Genomic DNA, 16,375 nt, shown 5'->3' with positions numbered 1-16,375 from the left:
CTCGTTCGTTTAACCGTTCGTGTTCGTTCATTTGTTCGGTTAACTTAAACGAACGAACATGAACAAGCCCCGTTCGTGTCCGTTTGGTTCGTTTACAGCCCTACAAAAAAATGTAAATTTTGATATATTTATTAATTTGTTTCTATAAAAAAAATAGACATTAACTTTTCAACAAATAAAGAAAATGAAGTGAGTTTTTTGAAAAAAAAAATCATTTTTTATATATCAATATGGATCTTTATGGAAAGAGGACGAAAAATCACAAACAATGGAATATTCGGTTTTTTTTCGATAAAAAACATAGCCAAAAGGAATTTAATTAAAAAAAAATGAATTTTGTTATAATGCGGTGCATGTGCATCCGTTGTAAAAGTATACAACCCTTCATTTTGATCTCTTTAAATTTTGACGTTTTGAATTCTTGATTAATAATGGTTATCTATTATCTTATTATGATCATAATATATTTTTTTGACTTAAACGTATTTCTTTAATATGGCAAGATAGTGTTGGTAAAGCCGCAATAAAGACATAACATTAGGATTGTCAAAAAAAAAAAAATAATAATAATAAGACCAAATGTATACATTACCCCAAATCACAAAGACTGTTTGTGCTATTGAATTATTATCGTATTGTAATCGTAATGTATTTTTCTATCTAGGTAATAGTATTATCATATTTAATCTTACTTTATTATGTCCAATAAAAAGTTTTATATTATAATAATAATAGTATTTCTTTAATATGGCAAGATAGTGTTGGTAAAGCCGCAATAAAGACATAACATTAGGATTGTAAAAAAAAAAAAAAAAAAAACAAAAAAAAAAAGGATAAGGCCAAATGTATACATTACCCCAAATCACAAAGAATGTTTATGCTATTGAATTATGACAAAATTGCAAAAATGGTCCCTGTGGTATGCAAATTTTTGGGGTTTTAGTCCAAACCTCGAGTTTTTTGGATCCATGGTCCTTTTGGAGTGGTTTGTATGTGGTTTTGGTCCCTGGACTTAACTCCCGTTAAATAGGATCTGTTAAGCCCCCTCATGTGCCTCACACGTGAGGGTAAATTCGTCATTTCATATGTAAGGGACCATTTTTGCATACACTGTTTTTTTTTGGCTTAATTGACCTTAAAAATCCCCACTGCCTGCGATCTTCGTCCCCAACGTTCCCCAAGTCTCTTTTTTCTACCCTTCTTCTTCTTGAGCTCTGCTACAACAACAATGGTTCTATAAGCCAAAAAATAGGCTTCCTTTCAGGGCCGATTGAGAGTGGGTTCTTATCGGGTCCTCTTTTTTCGGGTCCTCTCGAAAAGGGTAGTCACGAGTAGTTCCAAAGAAGCTATTCTCAGGGAGGGTTTGCCTATAAACGTAGATCAAGAAAAAGGTCGTTGATTCGTGTCATCCAGAGAGCGATTTCAAAGACGTTTGTAACCCGTGGGCAAAACTCGATTGTTGCCCCGATTAATAAAAAGTGGGTTCTCTAAAGGTTCCAGATTGGATTGTTGGGGCTTCGGAGAAAAACAATGAATTGACTATTAGCAGTGTTAATTTGAGAAGTGAAGGTATTTTTCTTGACGATTACGAGTTCATAAATCAGAGCCAGAATCTTCAATGGGCGCAAGGGAAAGCTGGGGAAGATCGAGTACACGTCGTCGTTTCGGAGGAACACGGGTGGGTTTTTGTTGGGATTTATGATGGATTTAATGGTCCCGATGCACCTGATTATCTGTTATCAAATATGTACCCAGCTGTTCATAAGGAATTGAAAGGTTTGTTGTGGGACGATGAACTTGATTCCACGAATGTAACTCCTTCAGGGCAACAACCATTAGATGATACCAAATCCCAGGTCGACAATCAACGTCAACCAAATAACCATCAAAGATATGTCGATCAGCAAGAGAGTCACCCCAGTGCAACCGAGGATTTTGAGAAAAGAAGAAACAAGAGTTCAAGAGTTAGGAGCCGAGGGGCTTCAAAGAAATGAGAAGATAACCACCAGAGATGGAAGTGTGAATTCGACAGGGAGAGATTAGAATTGGATCGAAGATTAAAAGAGCAACTGAATTCCAATGGGTCAAATTCAATTAACCATTTAGATGTTCTGAAAGCTCTATCTCAGGGATTAAAGAACACGGAAGACGCATATTTTCAGATTGCAGACCAAATGCTCGCTGAAAATCCTAAACGAGCTCTAATGGGTTCATGTCTTCTGGTTATGTTAATGAAAGAAGATGATATTTACGTGATGAATGTAGGAGATAGTAGAGCAGTTTTAGCTCAAAAACCAGAGCCAGATCTCTGGAGACATGATCTAGAGAGAATTAAAGAGGAAACATTGTATGATCTTGAGGTCGATGCCGATTTAGCCACTACAAATCCAACCCTAAACGCCTGCCAGCTCACAATGGATCACAGTACCTCCATTGAAGAGGTAAAAACTAAAACCATTTTTTCAAATCAATGGTTCTATAAACCATTGTTGTTGTAACAGAGCTCAAGAAGAAGAAGGGTAGAAAAAAGAGACTTGGGGAACGTTGGGGAAGAAGACCCCAGGCAGTGGGGATATTTAAGGTCAATTAAGCCAAAAAAACGGTTTATGCAAAAATGGTCCTTACATATGAAATGACGAATTTACCCTCACGTGTAAGGCACATGAGGGGGCTTAACAGATCCTATTTCACGGGAGTTAAGTCCAGGGATCAAAACCACATACAAACCACTCCAAAAGGACCATGGATCCAAAAAACTCGGGGTTTGGACTAAAACCCCAAAAATTTGCATACCACAGGGACCATTTTTGCAATTTTGTCTTGAATTATTATCGTATTGTAATCGTAATGTATTTTTCTATCTAGGTAATAGTATTATCATATTTAATCTTACTTTATTATGTCCAATAAAAATTTTATGTTATAATAATAATAATAATAATAATAATAATAATAATAAAGACTATAGGATTGTTTTTTTTCTTTTTTTGAAATACCTTTTAGTTTTTGATTTTCTGATAAAGTCCTCCTATTTCATTTTAAAAAAAAACATTCAAAACTCGTTTTCTTGTAAAAAACCATTGCCACTGGTTAAAGGCTTTCGCGGCTAGAATGCTAAATGTGAAAAGTGAGAACATTACCCTTTTTGTCCTTTCTATTAAAAAACGGTGAATTTTAATTGAACAAATTCAAAGAGTCAAAGTTGAAATTCTTATTACCAAAGTTCTAAAAAGCTTGCCCGCCATGGCGCGCCACGGCTTCAAGGCTTGCACTTGCCGCCAAGCTTTGCTAAAACGACGCCTTAAGTCATATATGTGTATAAAAATGAATAATAGTTGAAAATACATATAAAAATAGTAATTATATAGAATATTGCCGCCTTAAGTCACGCCTTACAAACACCGTGACTCGCCAAGGCTCGGAAAAGTTTGAGACTTGACATTGCCGCCAAGTCACGCCTTACGTTATTTAGAACCTTGCTTATTACAATAACTAGGGGTGAGAATCGGTTCGCTTTTTTGGTTTTTCGGTTTCCTCGAATCGATTTCTTCGGTTTGAAATTTTTTTTTGTCCAATTCGAAAACCGAACCAAATTGAATTCAAATTTTCTAGACTAAACCGAAAACCGAATTCTAATTCGGTTTGGTTCGGTTTGAAAACCAAGGAAACCAAATATTAACTTAAAAATTTTTCAAACATAAATTAAAATGTTTTTAACATAGAAACCTAATGTTGCAAACAGAAAGATCTAAAGTTTCATACAAAATGATCCAAAGAGTAAATGGGTTAAAATGATTTTTACTTTAAAGTTAATACTTTTATTTAATATAAAATATAAAATATATTTTTGAATTAATTGATTTATGAAATTCGGTTTTTCGGTTCAGTTTGGTTTAAACTTCATAAGACCGAAACTCGAATCAATAACCAAATTTACAACTCGGTTTGGTCTCAAACCAAACCAAAAACCGAGTTTGAATATGGTTCGGTCTGAAATCAATTTCGGTTCGATTTGGTTTTCGGGTTTTTCGGTTCCGGACCAAATAATTTCCACCCCTAACAATAACCATAAAACAATTGGTTAAACCAATTACCATTGCGTACAATGGACTGAAAATTATGGTACCCACGTAATTGAATAAATAAAACTTATGACTAAAAGCTTGTTAATTTTCAAGTTTGGTTAAGAAAACTCTCATAATAAGAGGGATTTTTTTTCTTTCTTTTTAACTATGAAAAGGTTTTGAAAAAACTTATATTGAGTACTCTAACAAAACATATGATTTATAATGAACATATCAAATCAAAATTATATTTTCCCAAAATCCAGTAAATTTAAAATAATTTGTGTGAAACCAACTCATAAGAAATCCAATTCTACAAGGTTTTGAGGTAATAGTGGTTGTATTGAAAAAAATGGTCGTGTTGTATGATCTTAATGAAAAAAAAGCAATGGTTAAATAGAAAAATATACAAAGTACGGGGATTTTTCTATAATTTAAGTTGACATAATAATATAAAATTGTGTTAATGTTAGTATAGTCCATCCAAAATATTTATTTTGCTCACACTAGGTCATTGATAGTTTTTTTGTGTACCCATGGTCTCTAAAGTGGTTGTTAATTTATTAAAGTTAAATATCATTCATCAAATACCTATACAACAACACTCACAACATATTAAATGCATATTCAATCCTAATTGACACTTTATTTCTTCCATTGAATCATTAATGAGCATACAACTCTATTTCATGTCATCAACTACACTTCATTTTACTCTTATTCAATTTTAATCATCATTTATTCAACTCTTATACAACTTGAATTATAGATACTCTTAATTAAACCATTTTACCCATTTTATAAGTTATAAATATGACTTGACATCCTACCTGCCAAGTTTGACTCAACATAATATCATATGGAGCTGATATGATATCACAAGGATCTTATATATATTTTATTTTTTAAACCTAAAACATGGTTTGTATATATTTAAGAGAAAAATGGAAAAAAATAATATTTATGGTATGTGTTTTTAAATTTCAACTTGTAAAAATGGTCTTTATTTGAGGATTTCATTGTGGATTTGTTCCTAACTAACAACCGCTTCGTTTTGGTATCTTAGTCTAGATAAATGACAATTTTTTCATTTATATAATATTTATTTCTTTCTATTTAATTAATTCTTATTATTATCATTAAAAGAAAATGGGCCTAAGCCCCCACTACACCTTCTCTTTCACATTTCTCATGTTCTTCTCCGTTGTCCATTTACCTTTCCTCCCTAACCTAAACAGCTGTCGCTGGTAAATAAAACCAAAAATTCGTTAATTATGTCATTCCCTAATGCAATCTTTCATCCTTTCTCTACTTCGAATATTTTAAACGGATCATCCATCAACATCTCATATCTCTATGAAACTTATCCCTCTCTACAGCCAAAAATAACAATCTTCATCCACTATGATGACACTTTGTCAACCTCCTCAAATCTGACTGCACGCTTCCAATGGTGTATCAGAAAGTCACTTACGTTATCGACCTCGCCAACGTCGCTTCACCAAGCACCAAATGTCGCCATCACTGTAATGGTCATAATTAGGAACCTGTTATCCTCACTATCACTAATTGGGATAATTTCAATCGTAACGGGAAGCCCTTCGAGGGTTATGGATTCAAAGGAAATAAGTTTGTGATCTACTAACAATATAACTAGAACATGGAAAATGTTGAAATTGAAACTGCTCTTTCTTAAACTGCAAATATTCGATATTTTATATTGCCAAACTTTACAAACATGATTTGATTATGCATTTGAAATATTTTATTTTCTCGTAAACTCAAGAGCTCAGCAGGCATAAAGTCTTACCCTTTTATAAAACAATATGTATCCATGTCCATAAGATATCCTATAAAAAACATAGACTTTTTAGAAGATAGATGCTTACTGGAAGATAGTATTCTGTTGAAATAAAGTAATGTCTATGTTTGTAGATTTGTCTAGCCAAATGTAGTTTGCTTTTAGTAAAGCACACTCTAAAATTTTGAAATATAAGTTTTAAAAAATTTATATCCAAGGGAAAATATTTGTCTATTTAATATGATTCCTATCTTCCAGGAACGACGACATTACAATGTGATGAAATCTGATGGGTTTCATGGAAAAAAGACAATAGGTGGGTATGATTAGAGAGATGATCAATATGCTTAAATACGACAATATAGCCGATGTATGAAGTTAATCTACAAGTCGTTGATGCAAATTTTCTTTGTTGATTTTCGGTTTTCTTCTTTGGTTTTCATTGTAGATTTTTTTTTATTTGTGGGTTTCTCTGATTTTTCTAGTTACACGACTGGAAATGTCTATATGAACATGTGAGGAACAACTAAGATGAGTTGTAACATCACAAATGTTATAATGGTGAATAACCTAAATCATCCCAATGTTATGAAGATTAGATAGTAGTGTCATAATTATTGTCCTAATAACTCAATATATGCACAACCTCTTTAGAACCAAGTGATAATTCTATGTAAAGATTCTTAGTCTCCTTCTTATGTTATTATCAATATTTTGAATGAATCTAACTAGCATTTCGTTCTATTATTCATTTTAAGATACACCAATTTTCTCCAATCTTTTTCTCAACGTCACAATCATCTTTCAATTGAGATAAACACGAATAAACATCCACTCAATGCTTTATCCCTTCATCACCACAATAAGCTTCTATAACGTCCCAAATTTCACAAACAATTTTTTTCATTTTCAATTAAGTAAAACATCGTTTCCATAAAACCGATTCAAGAAAAACCATAAGTATCAAAATACAGTCATCCCAAAAATCAGAGTATTATAAAATGAGGAATCACGAAAACTGTCGATGAGTGTGTACTGTCAAACCTTCACCTTCCCACGATCATCTGAAGTACCTGAAAGACATTTGAAACCACAACTTTAAGCGTGAAGCTTAATGAGTTCCCCAAAATATCACATACAACACATTATAACAAACAACTATGGGTTATCAACAACCCTGGGATTATCAGCAGTCCGGTGGGCTCACAACAACCCTATGGATTATCAGCAACCATATGGACTATGTTGTTTTAGAGTTATCAACAACTCATTAAATACATATAACAACAATCACCAAATAAGATTTAGCTAGTCTAGCATGCTCCCTACTATGACATAGGTAATATAGTGAGAAGACTGATGTAACATCTCGATTTCCAGGTATTTACCTTTTAATCCCCTTAGAATGAGAATTATTTGCAAATCGGTCTTTAGTGGCATTTTTGTAATTTTGGGGACTGCATGAGTATGTTGGGCATACATGCTTGTACGCTGGGCATACATGGATTTTATTGAGTACATTGGGCATACGTGGCCAGGGTGCAAACCCTAATTTTTAGGGTTTGGACCCTATTTAAACATCCTTAACCCCCAAGACTTCTTTCTTTCATTAGCCTCAAGCCCCATTTCGACCCCTTTGCAAACCCTAATCCATTTAAGAGCATTTTGAGCCATTAGTGTGTGTTTTGGTGATCTTGAAGGAGGAAGAAAGAAGAGAAGCTCATCTTAGAAGATTGGAGCACTTTGGATCCAGAATCACATCATCGTTTGACACCATTTGGAGGTAAAAAGCTTTGATCTTGATGGAGTTCTTCTTAGATCTTGTTTAGTTATGGTTTTGTGTTCATTTTGGTCCTATAAGCTTGGTTTGATGAGTATGGGTTACTTTAGTTCATATGAGATGTCATTTCAGACATTTTGGAGTGTCTAGAAGCATTAAAATGTAGTCTTGGTCATTAGTTTCTAGTTGTCTTAATGAGTTAAAAAGTTAGGGTTTTTTGGTATTGAGCACTTAATAGCCATGCAATACCATAAATGTGACATCCCCATTTTCACGGCCAAAAAAGACCGATTTTGTTTATGCTTTATATAAAAATCAGAGTAACTTTTTAAAGAAAGTGTTGCGGAATTTGTTCCCAAAAATATGACAATGATTTTATCAATGCATTTCCGAAGAAATGTATTTCATTATATTAAAACCTCGGGATGTCATTGTCAATACAGATCAAAAGCATAAACCGAAACAACATAGGCCTTACAACATCTATTTATTCTAGTGACCTATAATCCATTGATTTCTCATCAGATCATCACTCCTGTGCTCTCTTGCCACTACATGTATACACGAAACTGAGTGGGCCAGGCTTGGGAGCCTGGTGAGCACATAAGGTTTTCAACCCACAATAATTATTTTTATTAGTTTCATCACATCAATCAACCTGATTACCCATTCCCGTTATCCTCACTTTCTTTCCCTAAAGCATCTAATTCAAGGGACCTAGCCTAAGGATTTTCATTGGGATGGAAACTACTGCCAAGGGGGTTCCTCAGCAATAAATTTTTGTAAGGCAACTATGAGGGGAATGGAGTACACCGGTGAACACATCGTTCACAAACACCTACAGGTTGCGAGCCTGCTAGCGTTCCACTAGACTGTCTAGAATAGTCCGTGGTCGTCATCTATACTCTGCTAGATGACTGGATCATCGTGAACATCGAGGACTCTCATCATTTTATTTCATCACACATCAACTATTTCATCTACCCATGTTCTATCCAACATATTTGTAGATATAAAATACATATAGAGTTTAAATCATTTAAAACATGTATAAATCGTTCATCCAGCATAGATATCAAGAACACAGATAATATGCACACATAACACGTAATTTTATATTAAATATTTCATATCTATGTGTAAGATGAAAGTAACTATGCACTCACTTGTTAAAGTGGTGATTCCAACTTGGACATCGCTTTGCTTCTTAACAATACATTTTCCTTCGACGAAACCTAGTATTATTACCACTAGATTTTAGTCAAATATTTATCGCGACTAATTACGGGTGTTAATATTTATCGCGACTAATTACCGGAGGGCAGGACCATTTTGGTATTATAACACTTCTGAAATCCAACAACCCTATGCGGCCCTTAAAACCAGATTCCCCGTACCGCGAGTAGTTAAATGATATTATAATAACACTTTATATGTTATATTTTATAATATATATTGTTTATAAGTTCATAATAACGATAATAAATTTAAGCCTAAGCTATACTTAAAGTAGGGTAAGCATAACTCATTTACTGGGAGGTTTGCTAGAAACCGGGGCTCTGCGGGGGCAGAACTTTCTAAGCCGAAAGACTCTTCTTATCGGAGCCTTCTAGCGCTTGGGGACTTGCCTCTAACACTTAGGAACTGTTAGGGAAAGGAAGAGAGGGCTTGGGAATGTTTGGGAGAGAAGGGTTGAGAGAGGTGTGAAGAAATGACAGATTTGGGCCTCTATTTATAGGATGGAATTCGGACCAAGTCGTCAAGTTCAGGGATCCAACTCGTCGAGTAGGTGCCACATGTCACCATCTGGTGGCAAGGCGTGGGGAGAAAGCAATGGTCCAGATTAAGCCACGTCACCCCTTTCGCAGCAGCACCCTTCCAACTTCTAAATTCCGTAACTTTCGCATACGAGCTCCGTTTTCAACGTTCTTTATATCCACACGTAGGTATTGACAAGATCTACAACTCTCCTTTTGATTCAATCGGCTAATTCTCGACCGATGTTAAATTTAACAGTATGAGAAGATTACACTATTTAACGACCGTGTAAAATTCATAACTTCTACATACAGACTCCATTTTTGACTGTCTTTTTATCGTTGGACTCCTATTAATGAGATATTGAATTCCCATTTAGGTTGTTTCGGCTAAAAATCAATCGATCAAAATTTCGAATTCCGGGTTGTGCACTACTATGCTAAATCTTAGAAAAATCATAACTTCCTCATACGAAGTCAGATTTGGACATTGTTTTCATGCACGTTCTCGGTTTAATGTGTACTACGAATTTTGTTTAGATCGCTAAGGCTAAAAATTAATTTATCAAAAATTCACTTTTTACGTTACATGATGTCGTGCCGGTTTAGCCGTAAAACTTCGACAAGTCATAACTTCTTCGTTATAACTCGAATTTCGGGAGTTTTTATATCTCTAGAATCCTTGCCACGACCACTATAACTTTGTTCATATATATTGGGTTTATCTATTATTTTATTTTTTGACGCTTATTTTCATTCTTAATTTAATATACCTTATAAATAAGTATAATGTACATAAAATCACATAATTCACATAATATTCAAGTAATTCATCTTTATTACTTCAAATTGGGTTACAATTGTTGTAACACCCAGAATCAGAAAGACCAAGAAAGGAAAGAAAAGCCCTAAGTCGAAAGAGTCAACTCGTCGAGTCCAAGGAAGAACTCGACGAGTCGGAGCGGGCTCCGTGTGGAAGATTAAGTAACCGACTCGACGAGTCGGCTCGAGTCTGGTATGGGTTAGGAAAACCCTAATTCCGGGACTTGGTACCCTATTTAAGCATCTCATTCTCTTCCCTAGGGTTCATTTGCGGCCCCTATAGTCCAAAACTCAAAAACCTAGCCTCCATTGGTGAGTTTGAGTGATTCCTTCTTGATTTTGAGTGTTTTGGTGTATTCTTGGAAGTGTAGAAGAAAAGGAAAGAGAGAAGGTGCAAAGGAGAAGAAGGAGATCCAGAAGCTAGTTTCCATTTTCTACTTCATCTAGTAATAAAGCCTCTACCTTGTTCATTTTCCTAGTAGATCTTCATATATGCTTGTTTTGCCACTTTTGGGACATTTCAAGGTCCAAACTCGAGACTGGAGCTCCTTTAGGGTAGTGAGCTATAGATCTGGACATCATTGAGCCCCAGGAGCTCAAAGTAGCTACCTTTATGCAAAGAAAGGCCTTGTTCCAAACCCTAGGTTCCCATTTCTAGCTTATTTTGGTGTTTAAGCTTCATACCTCTATGCATGTACGTAAAGTTGGCAACTTTACGTGTTATATCGGCCCTAGAAGCTCAGATCTATGAATTGGATGCACTGGAATCGATTAAAATCAACTGTTTAGTGAGGACATGCATAGGACTCGACGAGTTGTTCTTGGACTCGGCGAGTCGGAGCGCAAACTCCTGATTTCTCCAATTTTAGAGTTGTGAGTTGAATCAGGGAGTGGAAGAGGACTCAATGAGTTAGAACAAGGATCTGGAAGTAGAGGGACTCGGTGAGTCTACGTCCCGACTCGGCGAGTCGAGTCGCGAGTAGAAAAGAGTGAGTCCGGGAACTCGGCGAGTTCATAATAGGACTCGGCGAGTAGAGTCAACCAGGAAGTTGACTTTGAACAGGGGTAAAATAGTCATTTTACCCTGAGATTAGTTATCAGTATTTGATTTAGTGTTTATGGGATTTGTAGTCGGGGAGTTCCGGAGCAGCAGTCAGACAGTCTCAGATTTAGCACCTCAGCAGCCAGCGTTACGAGGTGAGTTTCCCTTCTAGTAGGAATGGGTCTACGACCACAATGCCGACCCGTTTAGTTAGTAGTAGTTCCGGACTTCGGTCTGATGCAGTAGTTCAGTGTGCTTGATGTCTTTGTGATTCAAGCATGTCATTGTGTTGTGTTCCGTGTTTCGGTCCGATGCAGTATGTAGTATCTGTGTTTATGCTAGTAGTTATGATTATGCTATGCTATGTTCAGTCAGTTCCGGACTTCGGTCTGATGCAGAGGGCAAGGCCCTGGTTAGTTCCGGACTACGGTCTGAAGCAGTTTCCGGACTACGGTCTGATGCAGAGGGCAAGGCCCTGGTTAGTTTCGGACTTCGGTCCGATGCAGTTTCTGGACTTCGGTACGATGTAGTGGGCAAGGCCCAGTAGTTGCTTTATATGTTATTGTATGGTATGTGTAGTTTGGGGGAGCTCACTAAGTTTTGTGCTTACAGTTTTAGTGTTTGGTTTCAGGTACTTCCGCTAGTAAGGGGAAGAGCGCGGAATGATGGCATGGCACACACCACAACTTCAGTTTGTCTTGGGAGTTTTATTCGGACATTTTGATATGTTTTGACATCAGTTGATTTGATAAACTTATTATGACATTTTGAGACGCATGATCCATGGATTTATCTTTTAATATTTGATATTATGTTTTAGTAAAGTTTTCAAACAAAAATTTTTGGGTTGTATTTTTGGGATGTTACAAGTTGGTATCAGAGCCTTGGTTTGAGGGATTCAGGCACACTTTCGGGTATGACTGGACTCAAACTAAGGAAATGGTAAAAGATTTTCAAAAGAAAAATGTTTTCGAAAGAATTTTTGAAAAAAGAAACTTAAAAAGAAAAGAGTTTTGAGAAAAAGAAAAGGGTGTGGTGCATGCGATCAACCGAGCTCAAGTAAGTACTCCCAAATTACCCATACAAGTTAATGTTCTAATTATCAGTTCCAGTTTCAGTAGAACAACATGCTAGAATAGGACTAAGGATCTAGGAGGATGCCTTATGTGCCTGTTGTATGTGTTTCGGCTTTATGAGAATTGCATGCTAGTATTGAGTAGACAGCAGTAGGATAGCCTGTTTATGTTATGCCTGATAGTATTAGCTTAACATTGTATGCTAGTACAGTTTCTTGTTATGAGGATAGAATTGCTTGAGCAGTTTCCTGTGTCTGAATGCTGCTTGCTTTGTGCTTTGTGGGATTCTGAGTGATGGGAGTTAGCCATTAGGTGAATACGTCACGTCACATGTGATCAGGATTGAATAATCTCAGAGTGCTGGATTTGGCCCTATTGCGTAGCTCTCGTTTGAGTCTAACCGTTGTAGGGATGAGTCTTTTACTCGAAGGATTATCTGAGCCTCGTCACATGTGATGGTATTCAGGTGATGACTAATTGGCATTACAAGGAGGCCTTTAGCAGTTGAGGACTGGTTTGGGTAGAGTCAGAGATTTCCCTAGGGCAAGCCTAAGATGAGAGTAGCAGAGATCAGTAGTAGTAGAAGGGACTTGGTTGAGTTAAGCTAACTCTTGAGGAGAGTACGGATAGATGTGGAAGGTAGTATGGGCCCGTACTACTGAAAGCATAGGATCCGTACTCGATTCAAGAGGGGCCAAGACGAAACCAGGGAAATTGTAGAGTATGTGTGAGATCCGTCAGCAACGATGAGTATTCTGACAGTTATTGTGATATGTTTTCAGCATGGTGACGTTGCGCGAGATACCAGTTGGCAGTTCAGGTGCCGGGGAGGGATCTGGATCTGGCTCTAGAGCCGGGCAGCTTGATGGTCGGATGAGAGAGTTTATTTCAGCAGAAATTATGCGCAACATCATTGATCAGACTCCTGTGATCTTCAGTTCGGTCAAGGAGGCCGTTGTGGAGCTTTTGGATAGCCGCCTCGGGGCCTTTCAGGCCGAGATCGTAGCAGAGCAGGTGGGGACTCATCTGGAGCCCGAAGCTTGTGGACCTCTGGGATCCTTCTGGAAGGAGGATCCTACCCCTAGCTTTTGTAGCTTGGGGTCAAAAGTGAATGGTGCACCATGTTTTCAGGGGAGTCAATTACAGGATTGGGTTGCTGCAGAGGTTTTGCGGGCCCCCTGCGAAGAGTTACCAGACACCATTGGGCGATTCACAGATAGAGTGGTCACCGGGATTGAAAGGCGGACCTCAGCTATCCAGGCGATGGGTGAAATGGTCACTGTGACCCGGGAACAGGAGATTGGTTCAGATAGTCAGCTAATAAAGAGGAAGCGGTCTTCCGGTCTAGTTTGGCAAGATGGGCAGGTGGACACTGCCGTAGTTGGTGTCAGGGACCCGCAGGGTCGAGATGGTTGCACGAGGAAGGAGGAAGCACGGATGACGTGCGTAGCAAGTCTAAGTGCGGCAGATGCGGATGGAAGGGTCATAGACGCCAAGAATGCACAATAGAAGTAGAGTTATGCCATCGTTGCCATCAGCCTGGTCATGTCAGGGCAAATTGCCCCGCTCAGCGGATGGAGCAGCCTCAGTATCATCGCAGGCCTCGGAAGGAGGGAGGATTCGGGGGTTCTTTAGAGCAGGTTGCGGGTATGAATCTTCCTCTCTCTATCAGCTTATGTTATGATTTTTATTGTTATGGTTCTGCATCAGTAAGGATAATGATATTTCGGAATTTTGTGGCCTGCTTGTGATTGAGTTATATGCCAATTACATACCGAGAATTATTAGCGGATAGCGAAAGATCATATCCCAAATCGTGGGATTGGGAGAGTACAATGTCATCTTGGTTTATTCCAAGACTGAGGAGCAGCACGAGAAGCACCTGAGGGAGGTGCTAGAGACTTTGAGGAAGGAGATAATTTTTGCAGGGTACTCCAAATGTGAGTTCTGGTGGCGCGAGGTGCAATTTCTTGGGCACCTTGTCAATCAGAAGGGTATTCTAGTCGTTCCGGCCAAGATGGAGGTCGTGATGCAGTGGGAGATTCCGAGGTCTCCAATTGAGATTCGGAGTTTCCTGGGTCTAGCGGGTCATTACCGGAGATTTATTCGGGTTCTTGAAAGTGGTGTGATCTTTTGGACTGACTGGTGTTGAAAACACTAGCAATGGTAAGCATGGTTTCTAGCAGATTGGTCATGGGTGGTGAGAAGGATTGGGAATTCTTCCAGTTTTGTGTGCTGTAAGGCATTAGCTGAATCAAATTGAGGGAGAATCATCCAAGAATTTAGAAGTAGGAGCAGTTTCGAGACTAGGATATGTTTTGCATCCTTGTCTGAAAAGAACACAGCCTATGTGGTTGTATGGTTCGAGGAGAATGTGAGATGAAAGTTCGGAAAAACTTGCCAAGGATGAGATCGAGTTCTTGGAATGTTTGCTAGCAAGCCTTAGGGAATCAAGTTGGGGATTCCAGTCAGGACATGAGTTTAGTTGAGTGCGGGTCAAGCGCGTGTCGAACCAGTATTAGAGTGTTGTAAGTCTGCGGGTGTAGCCGTAGCATTCACTAGCAGCCAGACAGTATTAGAGTGTTGTAAGTCTGCGGGTGTAGCCGTAGCATTCACTAGCAGCCAGATAGTGTTAGAGTTCTGTAAGTCTACGGGTGTAGCCGTAGCATTCACTAGGTAGGTATATAGCATGAGTACGTTGTTAAGACGCGGAAGGAACAGTAGTACCCACCAGTTCGGGTGTAGCAGTGAGGATATGGAAATCCACGGATTGGATTTCGGAATTACCTAGACGGATTAGACATGGTTAAGCCAGTGATAAGACTATAGAAGCGCCACTACAGCTATGAGAGCAAGGAAGCAGGGTCTGCTGAAGGTCATTCATGACATGAGGCTACCAATGGCCATGTAGCAATCACTTTTAGCCTTGGGTTTGGTGACGTCAGGATTCAACGTATGGACTCGATCGGTTAGATCAGAAAGTTATTACAGCCTCAGGGGCATGGTAACTAGTGGTAACTAGTTCTAGAGAAGGAATTCGTTCAGAAGACGTGTGAGGCGACTAAGTGGGAGTCCTTTGGCTCCGCAGCCGGGCCGGAACCCGGTATTTCGGATGACTGACGAATGAATTAAGACCAGGAGGGTCTCGTTAGATTTTGGAAAGCAGCCATGTAGCAGCATGGTGTTTCATGCAGGCAGTTCAGTGTTTCAGGCAGTTCAGTGTTTCAGGCACTTCAGTGTTTCAGGCAGTTTAGTGTTTCAGGCAGTTCAATGTTTCAGGCAGTTCAGTGTTTCAGGCAGATCAGTGTTTCAGACAGTTTTGGGTCTCATGCAGTAATGGTATTTTGGGATTTTATGTGCGGTTAGAGTCACAGATAGCTTGGGTTATGCTAAGTCACTTACATCACAATTATCTGAGTTATGGTCAAGTATAAGTGAATCGCAGGGATAAGTGGATCTGTGAATCCTGTTGCTCTAGTGGGAACTTGGAGTAGTTAGCATGTAAGGAATGGTAAGGAATGAACTCGAGGATGAAATCTAATTTAAATGGCTGGAGAAATGGATAGCGTGAAAGGTATGTCCTTCGCAGTGGCAGGGGAGGAGGTTAGTTATGGGGAGTTGCCTTGGGAAAGCCAGAAAACGCGCAAGGAAAAGGGGGGGGGGGTGAGCCCTTAGGATGTTCAGCATAAGTACTCGGGAAGTACTAGATAGATGGTCAGTTGGGTAACATATGTTCTCAGGATTGTTGGCGATTAGAGTGCACTCAAGGTGATAAGCTGCAAGAACTAGTTTTAGCCGGAATGACCAGGCAGAAGGCCATTGAAGGCGGTTCTATGAGGGTTGGACCGAGCAGATAAAGTGTGCATCGTACAGGAAGGTTGTGAGCAGATTGGAGGACGGTTGCCCGTGGCGGACTTCGAGGACGAAGTCTAATTTAAGTGGGGGAAAGTTGTAACACCCAGAATCAGAAAGACCAAGAAAGGAAAGAAAAGCCCTAAGTCAAAAGAGTCAACTCGTCGAGTCCAAGGAAGAA

General features: G+C 38.4%; 1 pseudogene; it reads left to right on the top strand.

Annotated features, from left to right (window-relative positions):
• The first annotated feature begins 1,048 nt into the window (after window positions 1-1,048).
• LOC145163999 (putative protein phosphatase 2C 23 pseudogene) lies at window positions 1,049-13,851 on the top strand (annotated as a pseudogene).
• The last annotated feature ends 2,524 nt before the right edge of the window (window positions 13,852-16,375 follow it).

This window comes from Lactuca virosa, chromosome 3 (assembly GCF_052849685.1).
Source record: "Lactuca virosa cultivar CGN04683 chromosome 3, Lactuca_virosa_CGN04683_v6, whole genome shotgun sequence".
NCBI lineage: Eukaryota > Viridiplantae > Streptophyta > Magnoliopsida > Asterales > Asteraceae > Lactuca > Lactuca virosa.
The sequence above is the reverse complement of the archived record's forward strand: the minus strand, read 5'-3'. Positions and strand labels throughout refer to the sequence as shown.